The sequence below is a fragment of the Pinus tabuliformis genome, chromosome 4_1, assembly GCF_031772625.1.
Source record: "Pinus tabuliformis cultivar Carrire ecotype Pingquan chromosome 4_1, CPIR1, whole genome shotgun sequence".
NCBI classification, from domain to species: Eukaryota; Viridiplantae; Streptophyta; class Pinopsida; order Pinales; family Pinaceae; genus Pinus; species Pinus tabuliformis.
This window is the reverse complement of record NC_142303.1, coordinates 336,206,006-336,223,533: the sequence shown is the minus strand read 5'-3', so window position 1 is coordinate 336,223,533 and position 17,528 is coordinate 336,206,006. Positions and strand designations below refer to the sequence as shown.

The 17,528-nt window shown below is 39.6% G+C and overlaps 1 pseudogene; it reads right to left on the bottom strand.

Moving 5' to 3' along the window:
* Positions 1-16,272: 16,272 nt before the first annotated feature.
* LOC149175647 (putative adenylate kinase 6, chloroplastic pseudogene) lies at positions 16,273-17,187 on the bottom strand (annotated as a pseudogene).
* Positions 17,188-17,528: the final 341 nt, after the last annotated feature.

The window sequence follows — 17,528 nt, the reverse complement described above, 5'->3', positions numbered from 1 at the left end:
AGGGAAACACCATACATTCACTCCTTAAGGAAGGAGAATACTCCACAAGCCATATGCCTGTTCATACAATAATACTTCTCTTCATCTTCATATCCCTCCATGTGGAGTCTCTAGCCTCTATATAGGCCTCATACATACAATACCATGCATCCTTACTATGGTTCCATCATACCATCAACTAATACCATGGGCCCATTACATTATTATTAACTACTTGTGGTCCCTTACATGACCTGGGTTAACCACCTTATTTATTACTATGGCCCATCCCATTATTACATTATTACCTTGGGTACCTCCCTTGGTACCCCATATTATCCCCCCTAGGTACATAACATTCCACCCCCCTAAACATGTTTCGTCCCCGAAACATGGGAAGAACATAAATAATAAGATCTACTCAAGAGAGTAGTCCACTGATACCATGCACGTGCATCTAGCCATCCAAGAGAAAGGTGAACCCTCGATCTCGCTGGTGCCTCGCTCGCTTGAGATGGAAGTTGATTGCGATAGCTCTTCTGTGTGGAAGTGTAGTAGGTGGATCTTCTCTCCTTTCTATCCATCATGTGACTACTTGGTTTCCATGATGGTTGTCGTGCTGGGTGATGTGGGTGATGATATGTTGAAGTTTTAACCCACGATGGCTTTTTCTTTACTTCACCTTGCTGTGGTGCCTCTTGTGGTGTCTTCTTTTTCAATATGACTTCAACCACTGAATCGTCCTCAGATGTATCAGCACCTGTAACCTTTTCTGCTTCAGCCTCTGTTTGTGTTTGATTGTCGACCATCAACTGCTCATCATCTGATATGTCAGTCCCTGTAACATCTTGTGCGTCACCCTCCATGGACTCTACCTGTTTATGGATGGAAATATCCTGTAATGTAATTTTCTTCTTTTTATACCATAGCTTCAAGAATTTCTTCTGCACATTAATATTGATAGTACCCACAGATTCCATCCAAGGATATCCCAAAACAACATCGATATTATCCATCTCTGAAGCATAAAAATCACCATGAAACACATACTTATCCATAGAAAGCTTCAAATCCTTATAGATTTGAACATCCTTATCATCATCCTGTGTATGTGTAATTTGTTTTGCTGGGACTTGCAATTTTTTTGCCAAATTGACATTTATGAGATTTTGCTTGCAACTCGGATTTATAGACACAATGATTTTCTCCTTCTGAATCAATCCATGAACCTGCAATAAGGAGACACCCGTAGCAACTAAACCCTTATGTGTCTCATTCTCCTTTTTTCTAGCCCGAGACCATTTGTCCAAAAAGACTTTTTCAAATTCTGCATCTGAAAGTTTGATCAACTGCTTGATATCAAGTGAGAAATACCATTTGTAAGCCTCATCTCTCAAATTAAACCGTACTACAGTTCTCCAACATATCCCATATTCGGACTTTATTCTTTGTATGAATTCTCCAATAGTAGGACCATTATCTTTCCCTGTAAAATATAGCTTCTCCATGAAGAGGGTTTGAGAAAAATTCACTTACTTGGCGAAAATTTGAAATTGTCACAGTTTCGTCAATATTGCTCAGAATCTCTATTATAACCTGTTTTTGGAAATGGAGCAACCATTCTGCATCTGCCCATGTGATAGAAATCCTGATTCAGACACTGGAATTACAGATCTGCGCTGCTACTTTCCCGCCGTCACCCAAAAATTCTGCAAAAAGAGCTGATTTTAAATCAGCGATATCTCCCTCATCCGGACTCCGATTCAACTGATTTTTTTTTTTGAAATCATGTGTTTTTTCACAAAGATTCCATATCTACAATTAGATCTTGCAGATCTTGCACCAGGACTTCTAGATCTGCGCCGCAAAACTCGCTGCCCTGAAAATTGTCTGCAACCCCACTGATTTTTAAATCAGCGATATCTCCTTCATCCGGACTCCGATTCAACCGATTTTTTTTTTGAAATCGGCTATTTTTTCACAAGGAATACAGATCTGTAATTAGATTCTGCAGATCTTGCACCAAAATGTATAGATCTGATCTGCAAATTCGCCACCCGAGAAACCCTACAAAAATGAAAAAAAATTCTCCACGGTTTGCCCAAGAAAGAGCTCTGATACCAATTGTTGTAGATCTGATCCAAAAATATACGAGAACAGAAATAAACCCAAGAAAGAACAAGATCAAAATAGATAGAAATGATTCTCTTTATTATCAAAACCCTTATGGTAGGGCAACACCATACATTCACTCCTTAAGGAAGGAGAATACTCCACAAGCCATATGCCTGTTCATACAATAATACTTCTCTTCATCTTCATATCCCTCCATGTGGAGTCTCTAGCCTCTATATAGGCCTCATACATACAATACCATGCATCCTTACTATGGTTCCATCATACCATCAACTAATACCATGGGCCCATTACATTATTATTAACTACTTGTGGTCCCTTACATGACCTGGGTTAACCACCTTATTTATTACTATGGCCCATCCCATTATTACATTATTACCTTGGGTACCTCCCTTGGTACCCCATATTATCCCCCCTAGGTACATAACAGATATTGGAGTGGTAGGAAAAGATTGACCTCCTACTGGAGATGAATCAAGAATATCACTGAGATTAATAACTATCTACTGTGGTGATTCCTTGCCTAGGTCCATGTCCATGTGTATCCTAGCCCTTTTTCTAAACTTCAGTTTGAACTCTTTCATAGAAGTATCAGTCCCTAATGACTGATCTTCTCTTGGTCTTTTCCCAATTGTTTCTTTTTCCTGTTCCTTGTCCTTGTCTGGTATGTCCTCTGTACTTTGTCTTTCTTGCTGCCTAGGAGTCTGTGCACTTGAAGAAGAAAGTATTTTCTCCTTAGCCTCTTGCAAGGTTTCGGGCATCCACTCTCTTTGGTTCATGAATTTATCTATTTCAGGCTTGTGAGTGTGAATATAAGGTGTTGATTTGTTTTCCACCCTTTTCTTGGAGATGATACCCCATGGGTCATAGGACCATGTGAAGCTATGAGTGAACTTCATTTCTTTCAATTTCTTGTTATCCTCCTCACCTGCTGCCCTGTTGTTGCAAATAAAAGGGCTAATCTGGGATTTGATCCTAAATTGAGACTTCTTCTTTGCTTCTACAAAATGTACTTCATCTGCATGGATCATCTGCCTGATATACTCAAGTGCAAAGATCCTCATGGGGAGGAACTTTTGCAACTTGTAAGGGTCCAATTCACATCCATATACCCTTAATTATGTGTAGTTTTGGTACAAGTACCAATCTCTTGTTCTTGCTTGGTCTATCAGCTGCATAGTCCTTTTAATTTCTTCACTAATTCTGGGTTTTGTTGTACCGCTGAGGAGGCTCAGAGTTGGATGGACAAACATTTCTATGAATTTTTCGCATGTGAAGTCCCTTTGATCCTTCATCACCAAGGTTGTCTAGAAGATGACAGATTGAGGTTCACCTTCTTCATTTAACTTGCTCATTACAAACTGAAATCTGTCTGCCTGAAAATAAACAAACATGTACACCAGTACTGAAGAATACTGAAACACTTCCTTTGTGGTGAAATTCATGAATTTCTCATGGATGGCATCTGCCAGGAACTGACTAAAATTAAACAAGATAGAGGGCTTTGCATCAGATGACAATATGGACAAGAAACCTATTATGGCCTCATCAAGCCACTGATCTGAATAATAACCTAGCAGATATGATAGTACAATCACTATATGCCTTCTTCTATCAGGGAAAGCAGAGGAGGAATACAGGGTATTTTTGCTAGGTAGTGGGGTTTTTTAAGTCATGAAGAGTTCTAGAGTTTTACTCTTTCGGCAAAGTCTAGTCTCCGGTACATTTCACTAGGGATTTCATGACAAAAAGGAGTGGTTCCTTCAATGATAGGAGCTTGCATCATCTGCATTATGGATTTATCATCAATAATGAACAATATTTCTCCTGCATGGGCTATTACTGCTCTTTGTTGTGGGCTATTGCAGGATTGGCATTTTTTGATCAATTCTGGGTAGCTATGAGTTTTGGGAAAAAGGTAGAAAGGAAAATTTGTGTCCCAGAATCCTATATCATCCATTCCATCAACGAATTTATCCTCCCACCAACAATAGATGTCAAAGAGGTCAAATTCGGATATGGTCTCATGTATCTTGAAATATCTATCTACAAGTGGAATATGGTCCAAGTCCATTGGTGGGTGCACCATTGGATTGAACAACTCATGTTCTTTCTTCTTCGGTGACATGGTTATCTTCTACAAATTTTAAACATGTACTATATTTGGATTTGCAGGTGAACTACAATTAGAAAAGGGATGAGAAGAAGAGGGAACTAAGAGAGGGAAAACAGAAAGGGAATGAGTAGAAAACGAGATTCAAGAAGGGGAATATATGCTAAATGCAGACAAGTGCAACTTTCTACAACTGTGTTGATAATTTGACTGTGTCAACTGCTTCTTTGAGTATGCTTGAGAAAACTTTCTCTTTCACATGTAAGTAAAAAGGACATATCAAAATTCAATAAATGAGTGAAAGATGATGCCTTTGTAACATTCAGAGATTTCCCGTTGAAGTGGCATGGAGTTGCATGTAGAAATTTCTGTTTTCCCACCCCGGTTTTCAGTTTCTCCTTATTTCTTCCATATAGTTAAATGCCCTTTCCCATAACCATACATTTAACAAGCTGAAAAAAATAAATTTGCTGAAAACACAAATTCTGGAAATTTTACAGAATGCTGGAAATTGCAGAAATAAAAATCAGCAGTAATAAATAGCCATTAAAACACATTTAAACACTGAGATTTTTTGTCAATGTGACCCTGGAAAACCCCCTACAACTCTTGGGGAAAACCAGTTTGAGAGCTCTTCTTTATTTCTGAAAATTGCCTTTTACAGTGAGAAATTTTCAACAAAAAAATCAGCAAGCAAATTTACAACTTATCTCTTTTCCCATGCTTCACAGCAAACTGGAAATTACAACAAACATGACAGCAATAAATGTTGTACGGTCTCCTCGATTTTCGTGCCCACTTTCAGCATTAAATGCTGCTGTATGGCCCTCGTTTTGCGTGCAGAAAAAATAAGCAAACTGCTCCTCGATTTTTGTGCAAACCTCTCCTCGAAAATCGTGCCAAAATCTGCCTTTCACTGTGTGCTAAATCAGCTGTACAAATCTGCTCAACTGCTGCCTTGGAATGTGTGCCAAGCTGCTGTCTCCTTCTCCTCCCTGATCAGAAATCTCTTTTGCTCTCTTGCTCTCCTTCTCCCAATCTGCTCGTGAAAGAATTGAATCGAATGTGATCTTTTCCTCCTTTTCCTCCCTTACTATAACTCCAAATGACTTTTGGGTGACCCAAGTGACTTTTGGGTGATCTCTAAATCCAATGGCTGAAATAGATTTAGATCAATGGCTGAGATTAAATGCTCATTTAAATCTCACTTTTTATTTTTTTAATTCACCCCACTTTAATAAAGACCCACTTAGTCATTTATTTCCAAAGTCACTTTTCCTTTCTAATTTTTCATTGACTTTATAAAAGTCATTTTAAAATTAGACTTAGTAACTTTATCACTTAAAGTCACTTTTAAATTAGATTTATCTTTATAAAATTATAAAGTCACTTTAGGAGAAAAATTAAATTCTTTTGGACACTTTTCCCTAGGCCAAAGATCAAAGCCTAAGGGAACCACCTGTCCTCCGGTACCAAATTTCAACACTCCCTCTTACCGAGGAAGGTGTTCCTCACCACACCCATCTTGTCTCTGAAGTAGACATGCTTGCCCCGTGGTAAGGCTTTGGTAAGGATATCTGCAACCTGCTCATCAGTGGAAATATACTCAAGCTTCACAACTCCCTTCTGAACATAGTCTCTGATGAAATGATATCTGATCCCAATATGCTTTGACCTGTCATGAAATACTGGATTCTCCGTGAGTTTAATGCAACTCTGATTATCACAGTAAATCACTGAAGGTCTCAACGGCTGACCAAATAAGCCAAACAACATCTTGCGAAGCCAGATAGCCTCACAACTAGCTACGCTGGCTGCCATATACTCTGCTACCGTTGAACTCAGTGCTACTGACTGCTTCTTCCGGCTGAACCATGACACTACTGCTGAACCCAACCCAAAACAACACCATGAAGTGCTCTTCTTATCAGAAGCACAACCTGCCCAATCAGAATCAGTGTATCCTGCCAATCTCACTCCATCTCCCTGCCTGTAGTCCAGACCATAATCCACTGTCCCATGCAAGTATCGCAAAATGTGTTTTGCAGCCACCCAGTGAACCTTCTTAGGCTCACACATAAACTGACTCATCGTGTTGACTGCAAAACAGATATCTGGTCTAGTGTTGACCAAATACATCAAGGAACCAATCAGCTGCCTGTACAATGTGGGATCCACCAACTCGGAATCCAAAGCATGAAGCTTCTTCCAGTTGGTGATCATTGGTGTCGACATGGGTCTACAATCCTCCATGTGGAATCTGCTAAGGATGTCCACAATATACTTCCCCTGCCCCAGGAAGAAATGCCCCTCATCCTGCCACACCTCCAAACCCAAAAAGTAATGCATCAAGCCGATGTCTTTCATCTCAAACTCCGTCGCAAGATCTCTCTTGCAGTGCTCTATGAGTCTCTATGCACCTGTAATGATCAAGTCATCCACATACAACACCAGAATGAGAGGCTCCTCACCAATCACAATAAAGTAAAGGTTCGGATCTGCCTCACTCTTTGTGAAACCCATCCCCTGCAAATATGTATCTATCCTGAAGTACCAAGCTCTGGGAGCTTGCTTCAGGCCATAAAGGGCCTTCTTCAGTCTGCACACATGGGACTCCTTCCCATGCACCTCAAAGCCCTGTGGCTGCTCAATGTACACCTCCTCCTGTATGAAGCCATTGAGAAATGCGGTCTTCACATCCATCTGGTGGATCTTCCAACCCATCTCTGCTGCTATCGATATAATGGAGCGGATCGAAGTATATCGAGCCACGGGAGCGAAGGTCTCCTCATAATCAACTCCCTCTACCTGGGAGAACCCTCTAGCCACAAACCTCGCTTTGAATTTCTCAATGCTGCCATCTGCAGCATGCTTTACCTTGTAAAGCCATCTGGAAGTAACCACGGATTTGCCCTCAGGCCTCGGCACCACCTCCCAAACATCATTCTTCATGATAGAAGAATACTCCTCCTGCATGGCCTCTCTCCAGACCTGCTGGCTAGCTGCCTTCTCATAGCTAGAAGGCTCAGAGTCAAGGATGCTAGTAACCATCGCCATATAGCTACAAAACCTCTCAGGTGGTCTACTCTCTCTGACCGGCCTCTTCGGCTCAGCAACAAATGTGGCATCTCTCAAGGTGTCCTGAAGCCACTTGGGCTTTCTCTTCCCTGAGCATGCTTCTCCCATAGGAGAATGAAACTCCTCCTCCTCATCACCATCAGTAGCCTGAACTCCTGACTGTCTGTCTGCTGTCCTCCTGCCTGCACCTGAACCTATAAAAGCTGAGGCACCGTGTGAATTGTCCATCAATGGACTCCCTAGTGAACTGCTCTGCATGTTGCCCGAAGCACCACCCCTCTGGCTCGACGAGCCACTGCTCACTGACGGACCTGACATCCTCATAGATGTACCTCCGGATCCTCTTGATCCCTGCCCACTGGATCCCTGCGACTGACTCAACTGTTGTTGAGGGTCTGGCTGATCCAGATACTCTAACTACTGTGACCTCCTAAAGGCCCTGTCCTCCTCGAACTTCACATCAAGTCTGACAACAACTCTCCTCTGTGCAGGAATGTAAATCCGAAAGGCCTTTGAGGTTTCACTGTAGCCCACAAAGATACCCTTCTCTGCGGTGGGCTCTAGTTTGGTCCTCTTCTCCTTGGGTATATAGGAGTATGTAATGCATCCAAAGATATGAAGATGACCAATATTAGGCTTCTTCCCAGAGAAAGCCTCCTCCGGAGTCATGTGCCCCAAGGCGTGATGTGGACTCCTGTTCTGCAAGTAAACAGCTATGTTGCAGGCCTCTGCCCACAAGAACAATGGCAACCCCTGATCATGTAACATGGCTTTGGCAGCCCCTATGATGGATCTATTCTTCCTCTTCGCAACCCCGTTCTGCTGGGGGTTGTAAGGAACAGTGAACTCCCTCCTAATGCCTGCCTCCGCACAATAGTCAATAAACTCTCCAAGGGTGTACTCTCCTCCATTGTCCGACCTCAAGGACTTGATCTTTTGACCTGTCTGAGTCTCCACAAGAGCTCTGAACTCCTAAAACCGCTTGAAGACCTCACTCTTGGTCTTCAAAAAATAAATCCAGGTCCTCCTCGAGTGATCATCAATGAATAAAACATAGTACTCATATCCACTCAAGGAAACATGAGACATCCGACTGCTCACATCGGAATGAATCAAATCAAGTATCCCCGTCGCTCTGCTGTCACTGCTGGGAAAAGGGGATTTGGCAAATTTGCCCATCGCACAACCTCTGCAAGTATCAAAGTGATCAGTACTGAAATCTGGCACACCTGTAGTGATCTCCCGTAATGTCCTCAAGGCTCCATGATACATATGTCCCATCCTGCGGTGCCAAATCTCACACAGCTCAGAACTGCTAGCTCTGCTGTCGGTACTACTGCTCAATGCCAAAAGGGGCTGGAATGAAAACTTGTACACCTTTGCATGGCATACACCTATCACTCTAGCTGAATCAGCTGGAGTGCCCCTGGGATACATCAACACCTGTCCTCCCCTGAACAGTACCTCATATCTTCTGTCCTCCAAAGCTGAGACGGATATGAGGTTCTTCCTCATCCCTGGCACATAAAGAACCTCTGACACCTTCAAGGGAGGTTTGGACTCCCTCTGAAATGTCACTGTCCCCACCCCGACTGCTCTAACAACTCTGTCATCACCGAGTACTACCTCAATATCAGTGCCACTCTCTGAAAGCTCTAAGAAGTACTCACGGACTCCTGTCATATGACGTGAAGCCCCACTGTCCACATACCAGATACCTGAAGATGCTCCGCTAATCGAGGGAAAAGCATGCTCCCTCTGAACCTGTGTGGCAGGTGATCCTGCACTAGAGGACTCACACGTAGTGAACGCAAACTCTCGGTCAAAACGATCAGCAAAGTCCTCAATCTCTACTGAAGCTGCCACGTCCTGGTTCTTCCCCTTCTTCTTCTTCTTCTCCGGACACACAACTGCATAGTGTCCCATCTTTTGACAATTCCAACACTTCACCTTGGAATAGTCCTTCTATGTATTCCCCTGTTTACCTTTACCTTTGCCTTTGCCCCCACCACTGCTTGTGGAAGCCTGCTTCTTCCCTTTGCCTTTCTTGCCTCCTGCCACCAGTGCTACATCCTCATCCTGCTCAACTGGCTTGGCTGCCCCAAGCTGACCTTTCCTGATCTCTGTCTGAATGCAATCATCCCAAAACCTCTCCCATGTGGGAAGGGTCTCACGTGCACAAACCCCATCAGCAAAGTTCAACCATGAACGGGGGAGGCCATTCACTGCAATCCGCACCAACTCAATGGGTGGAATGGCCTCTCCAATCGCTGCTAACTCATCTCTCACATTAGTAATCTTTGTGAGATATCCAGCTGCACTATCATTACCCATCTTAATGTTCTTCAGCTTCTCCTTCAGGACCATCTTCCGGTTCTCATTGGTACTCTAGTAGAGATTGGACAATGCTGTCCACATCTCATGGGCATTGCTCTTTCCTCTCACATGAGGAATGCAATGGTCTTTGATTCCGTCTAGAATCAGCCTCTTACCCTTGTTGTTCTTTTTATTATAAGTTGTCAACTGAGTAGCATCAGTAGGCACAACAACAGGGTTCTGTGTGGTATGCACCATGATATCCCAGACTTCTGCCTCCTCAAAGATACTCTGCATTCTCTCCTTCCAAACGCTGTAATTTATATGCCCATCCAGCCTATCCTCCACCCTCAATCCCAATGACATCCTGCTGTCCTAAAACTGAGAAATAGCACTGCTGTAGTAAAGATAAAACTGATGTTTATGAAAAATCAGCTTGCTGGAATTTTCTGAGTGAAAAATCAGCAACTGTAATTTTTCCTTTTGTTGTCCCAAACTGCCCTTCAGCACTCAAGCTCTGATACCATGTAGAAATTTCTGTTTTCCCACCCCAGTTTTCAGTTTCTCCTTATTTCTCCCATATAGTTAAATGCCCTTTCCCATAACCATACATTTAACAAGCTGAAAAAAATAAATTTGCTGAAAACACAAATTCTGGAAATTTTACAGAATGCTAGAAATTGCAGAAATAAAAATCAGCAGTAATAAACAGCCATTAAAACACATTTAAACACTGAGATTTTTGGTCAATGTGACCCTGGAAAAACCCCCTACAACTCTTGGGGAAAACCAGTTTGAGAGCTCTTCTTTATTTCTGAAAATTGCCTTTTACAGTGAGAAATTTTCAATAAAAAAATCAGCAAGCAAATTTACAACTTATCTCTTTTCCCATGCTTCACAGCAAACTAGAAATTACAGCAAACAGGACAGCAATAAATGTTGTACGGTCTCCTCGATTTTCGTGCCCACTTTCAGCATTAAATGCTGCTATATGGCCCTCGTTTTGCGTGCAGAAAAAACCAGCAAACTGCTCCTCGATTTTTGTGCAAACCTCTCCTCGAAAATCGTGCCAAAATCTGCCTTTCACTGTGTGCTGAATCAACTGTACAAATCTGCTCAACTGCTGCCTTGGAATGTGTGCCAAGCTGCTGTCTCCTTCTCCTCCCTGCTCAGAAATCTCTCTTGCTCTCTTGCTCTCCTTCTCCCAATCTGCTCATGAAAGAATTGAATCGAATGTGATCTTTTCCTCCTTTTCCTCCCTTAATATAACTCCAAATGACTTTTGGGTGACCCAAGTGACTTTTGGGTGATCTCTAAATCCAATGGCTGAAATAGATTTAGATCAATGGCTGATATTAAATGCTCATTTAAATCTCACTTTTTATTTTTTTAATTCACCCCACTTTAATAAAGACCCACTTAGTCATTTATTTCCAAAGTCACTTTTCCTTTCTAATTTTTCATTGACTTTATAAAAGTCACTTTAAAATTAGACTTAGTAACTTTATCACTTAAAGTCACTTTTAAATTAAATTTAACTTTATAAAATTATAAAGTCACTTTAGGAGAAAAATTAAATTCTTTTGGACACTTTTCCCTAGGCCAAAGATCAAAGCCTAAGGGAACCACCTGTCCTCCGGTACCAAATTTCAACATTGCACAAGTCCGTTGGCTAACTTTCCATCGAATTGAATGTGCAACAGTATAGCATGGGAATGGAGGTGATAGGTGGATGGGACAGAGTGGCGTCGCGGAGTGGCGGGATTGGTGAACGGTCATAATGGAGGAGTGGTTTGTTTGAAAGCAGAAACCAGCTTTCGGAGGGCCTGTGGAGTGGTAAGTGGAATTAGTTGGGGGGGTGCAAAGTTATGGTGGCATGACACGTAGGCGGTAGGAAACCACTGATTTCATAACCCCCCTCGGCATTAACATTCGAAGGGTGCGAGGGGGCCAAAGACTCGTATGGGCCTTTGGATCAATCATGAAGTGCGGGGATTCAACAGAAGGTGTGGGGTGGCTAATCGTTGATGTGACGGGCACGTGGGTGATGAGGTTGGAAAATGAAATGGGGGCGGAGTATAGAATGAAATTAAGAGTATAGTATAAGACCCCTATCTTTTTTTATTTCTTTTTTACACATTAGGAAAAACACATGAAACATATAATAAAACATTAAAAGGAATTTTTCATGTCCTTTTTCCTTTATAATTCTTCAATTTGCCTACCCTTTGTTTCTAATCTAACATTTTTTCCTTTTTTTGTAGGGTGCATTTGGACTTGCAAACCCTTTTTCACTTTCTCCTTTTTTTTTTCTAACCTACTCTATCACTTATCTCTCCTATTGGTCCATATTAAATAGTTGAACCAATTTCATTTCTACCTAGCTACTGATTTGCCAAGCTTGAATTGTTTGATAGATCTTTATTTTCTACCCTATCAACATAAATTGAAATTTGTTGAATCATGCTTAGACTGTATGAATTGAAAAATATTTGGGGTTTTCTTTTCTTTTAATTTTCTTTTCTCTTTTGTTCTTTTTTTAAATACCCTCTTTTCTTTTCTTTTCTTTTCTTTTTTTGGCAATCAATTGAATATTGAGATCTATGAACAATATAAAATCTGCAAAATGTGAAATACTCAATCGCCTTGAGATCCTATAAATTATAGGACCCTAACACTAGGAATGAAAATCAAGTACAATGAATTGACTCATGACACTAATTCTTTTGAATTTTTGTGCCATACCTTTTGTACCACAGTACGGTATATGACAACATTAAATATTTTATCATTTGCCTTGATTTTTGTGCCCAAAGTCACTATTAGAAAGTACTTCCTGTATGAAACTCCTACACTAATAAATGTTGCCTCAAAATTTGTGCAAACCTATATTGATTTCTATTCCCACAATGATGTAATACTAACACAATAAATGCATTGTATGACCTTGAAATTCTTGTTGTATGGCCTGCAATTTAATGATGTAAATTGCCTTGGGACTTGTGCTACTCACTAGTGCAATTAATTGCTAGAAATTTCCTTCGGAAGTGCACCCTCTTTCTTAGCTTCTTGCTCACATTTTTCTCAATCTTTCCTCTTCCTGCTTTCTCCTCAAAGAATGTTCCTCTTCTTTTGCCTTATCTCATTTGTATTTCTCAACAATGACTGAAATCCCTAACCCTATATCCAATGGCTGAGATTCAACCCGGCCATCTCAAGCTCAATGGTCATGACTTAATTTCACATTGGGCCCACTTAAATTATATAAGTGACCTAGTTTTATAAAGTCACACTCACTTTATAAAAAGTCACTTTCTGGTCATTAATATAAAAAGTAAGCTTTCCAAATTTAAAAATTCGCTTTGAAAAGTAAAGTGTTAAGGGAGTGAAATGTGCTATGTCACTTCTACATGTTAGGCACTGCCAATGCGAAAGTACCTCCAAGCTACCAAAAACTATTAGTTGAACCCATTATAGGTTTTGATCTTGAAGGGGTACTTTTAGAACTTTTAGCATTTATGAGGTATGGTAATTTATTTATCAAAATTGTGGAGGGAATATGAGATAATGAGCTTAACACACAAAAAAAGGCAATAAGAAATGAGGACTTGGCCACTAAAATTGGTACAAATTATCAATAGAAATAGGTTAAGATAAAGCAAAGAGGGAAAATTACAAACAATGTATTGTCTTCCTATACTCTTTGAGGAAATCAATGTTCCTCTTCTGCATGTAAGAACAAGAAATAAGCATAATTAGAGGAGTAGTGACAAACTCTTGAAGTTATGATGGTGAGGAGATACCTTACATTGATCTAGAGAAAGTTCACGCCATTTTGTAGTAAAAAATAAGAAATGCTAGAGACAAAGGGATTCGCAACAACCTAAATGCCCTATTGATATGGAAGTGGATAGTGCTACAATACCTAATTAGGTGGCATTGAGGATAGTTGATAGTTAGAATATTGCAGAGGAACTAGCTCATGAAGAGCCAATGGTCTTTGAAGAACAATGTAATGCCTAACAAAATAGAGTAGAAAGAAAATTGCAAATTGAAAAGTTCATTTAAAATATATAAACGTGACTAAGAAATGGAGATTAGAGGTGGATGTTTCAGAAGTTAGACCTACAAGACTCCCGAAACTACACAAGAGTTAGTAGACACTCTTGCCCATTTTGTTCCAGATCAAGATATAATAATGAAGTGGAAGATAAATGAATTGTAGAAGGATTTAATCCCTAGAGCTATATTTACAACTCCACTAGCCATAATGCACTTAATCAAACATCCCAAACTACACATAATACATCTAGCATGATAAATAAAGTAGTCAATTTATTTAGTGTAGTAAGAAAATATATCACATAAAACATCAATATGTGACTAAACATTATTTTCAAAGCTTGAGATATAACTCTAGATTTAAGAAATCTCTCATTGAGGATTTCTTCTTTCACTAAATATTCGAATAAAGATTTAGAACATGATTGATTTTTTTTAAAATTATTTAAATACATTTATTGCATGAGTTTTAAGTCTCAATGATTTAAAAGAAGTTAGCAAGGATGGTCATTGAAGCAAAAGATAAAACAAATAAAAGCAGGATGGTTTAGTACCACAAGACTCTATTGCTAGTTGTGTCAAGATCAATGATAAGAAGAACAATACTTTATTTAAAGCAATTAAAGTTGTTGAAGACCTTAGAAGGGTTACAACTAATAAGAGATTCACTACTAACATCTAAAGACCAGTTAGAAGAAAAGCTTAGTATAATTAGAAAATCATGGTCTAATGAATATGATAATCTCACCCATTTGGAGATTAAAAGGTGGTTAGTTATTTTTGTTAATGATAATGATGGCCATTTGGCAATTATTCACTAATTATATATATATATATACACACTAGCATAGATGCATGGTAAGTATGGATCTAAAAATTTCTTCACGTGCAAATCTTTTTAGAGTGCAAAATACAATGTGTTATTTTTCATTGTTTAAATTGTTTTTTTGAATGCTAAATAGAGTATATATAAGACCAAATAAAAAATTTAACCATGATTTTTTTTTTCTAGATATATATAAAGTTGATATCGATATAAATTAGTTAACCTAGATCTTCAAATAGTTTATTTAAATCTCTTGTTAAAATAGTTTTGAAAAGTATAAGATTTAAACATCTGATTCACATTCTATTTTTTTTACTTCTAATTTCTTTAGAGCATATTCATTTAGATCATAATTTTTATTTTAAAGGCATACAAATGGACAAACTTACACATTCCCCTTTATATTGGGTTGTAGAATGAGCCTATGGCCTGAATGAACCTCTCGGCTCAATCATAGGTATCTATTTGATCTTAAAATATGAAGGAACATGTATAATGTATTAATGTGAATATGTGTATATTCTTAAGATTTTAATGTAAAGAATGTGAATCATAAATAAAATATTTCCATGTCAACTAAATATAAATTACATAATTTTGCACTCAAAAAGATATTCAATGTGAAAATTAGACCATCTTAATACTTAATAAATATATACTATATATTAAAACTAAATTATAATATGAATATTAAATTTAAAAAAAATAATAAACAATTAAATATAATTTGAGTGGACCTAATGGTACAACTTGAATAGGTCTAATGGTTAAGAGCATATGTTTCTTCCTAAGAGGCCACAGGTTCAAACCCAAAGGACTAGAAAAGATAAGATAAGATAATTGTATTTATGTCCAACTAATGACCACAAAGTAGGTCAAAGGGACTGTTGAGTACAATGATGTCCATAAAATGCAGGAGAACCAAACTGTCTCCTATAAAAAATACAATGCATGAATATAAAAGGGATGTCCATAAAATTCGAGAGAACCAAACAATCTCCTATAAAAAATAAAATGCATGAATATAAAAGGTACAATGCAAGGACATAAAGAGGTCTGGAGTACCTCAATTTCCTATAAAAAATACAATGCATGAATATAAAAGGTACAATGCAGGTACATAAAGAGGTCTGGAGTACCTACTTCTTCTCCCAGGGATGATTTTTGAATATAAAAGGTACAATGCAGGCACATAAAGAGGTCTGGAGTACCTACTTCGTCTCCCAGGGATGGATTGAATATAAAAGGTACACTGCAAGGACATAAAGAGGTCTGGAGTACCTACTTCGTCTCCCAAGGATGGATCTGAGACGATTTAGCTGTTGGGGTCTCGTGTGGTAGGGTAGCTTCTCCTATAAAAAATACAATGCATGAATATAAAAGGTACAATGCAGGGACATAAAGAGGTCTGGAGGACCTACTTCATCTCCCAAGGATGGATCTGAGACGATTTAGCTGTTGGGGTCTCGTGTGGCAGGGTAGCTGTTGGGGTCTCGTGTCGCAGGGTGTGGTCCCACAATTCCTCATTGGTCTAGAGTATAGACATGAGAGGGTATCAATCATTCTCAATGGTATCAATATGCCTTACTACACTTAGCAATCAAATTGCCAAAATTGAATAATAATATTTACAACCTCCATATCCATCTCCTTTTCTCTCCTCTTTCTTTTTCATTATTGCTTCATTCAATGTAAAAGGTAGTGAGACAATCCAGAGCTATTTTATGTCCATTGAAATTTCTGAGTAATTCATGCTGATTTATTTGGGCTGGATGTTGTACCTACAAAAACCGTAATTATTCAGGGCAGGATTTAGTAATGAAGTTCCAGCAGCAAATTCATGTTTCCTGTCACTTTCTTCAATATTCAAGGCAGCCAATAGTTTTGTGCATGACTCAGGAATTCTCCCTGACAATTCAAATTCAAGTAGCTTTCCTCTGCTGCGATAGAAGTCTTCAACAGGTCGGCCCTTATCGTGATATACACGCAACCTCTCTTTCACAACTTCCTCCCGATCATCCTCCCTCCTTATCAGCTTTGACTCACACCTCGGTGGCGCCAGCAGAGCAGGCATGCAGATGGCTGGGTGTCCATCTTTTGCTTCAAAATTTACTGGAGCCACATTATAAGTGTTCCCACATTGGCTGCAGATTCGCCTTCCCAAACATCTTTGAAGCAACACATCTTCTCTGAGCTTGAGGTTGACAGCCATATCGATGTCTGTTACTTCTAAAATCTCAGCTTGTCTTCTTGTTCTTGGAAACCCGTCAAGAATAAACCCTGACTCACCCTTCACACCACTTTTTTCAAGACGCCTTGATAATAAATTAACAATGATCTCATCTGGTACCAGTTTCCCTTGGTTTACAATACTTGCCAGCTCGGTTGCAGAAGGCCCAGACTGGGCAAGCTCCTCTCTGAGAAGGTCCCCTGTTGCGATATGAGGAATACCCAAAAATCGGGAAAGGCGGCTAGCATGAGTTCCTTTACCAACACCGGGGCAACCCAGAAAAGTCAACTGCATATCACTTCCTTTGGGATCCCCCTTAAGCGCCTGGCTCCGTGACCCTTGATCCACACCTGCCACGCCCCATTGATTTGATGGTTTGTGGGAAGCCAAAGTGGAATAACCCATGTGACAAATAGGTCTCATCAGGCGCTTGATCGCCGCCATTGTTAAGATAAAACAAAACCTTAGTTACCAGATTCTTCTGTTCCACAGTTTTTGGGGTTGAAATTTGCTAGTTACACCGCATAAACCCTAAAAGAATACCCAATAAATCTCCGAAATTTTCAATGCTGCTCTGCCTTCGCAATAGTCTGTAAGCTCCTTGATCGTTGGTGGACGTCCCCCTCAGTGATCAAATTTGAAGGGCAGGGCTTAATTTCATTTAGAAGGGCACATATTCATGTCGCACTTCTATAATGAAAAGCATAAAAAAAAAAGCAATTCAATTGACAACAGTAAATTATTTTCAAATTTCTTTTTATTTTTTTCATAGGAGAATGGTGGAA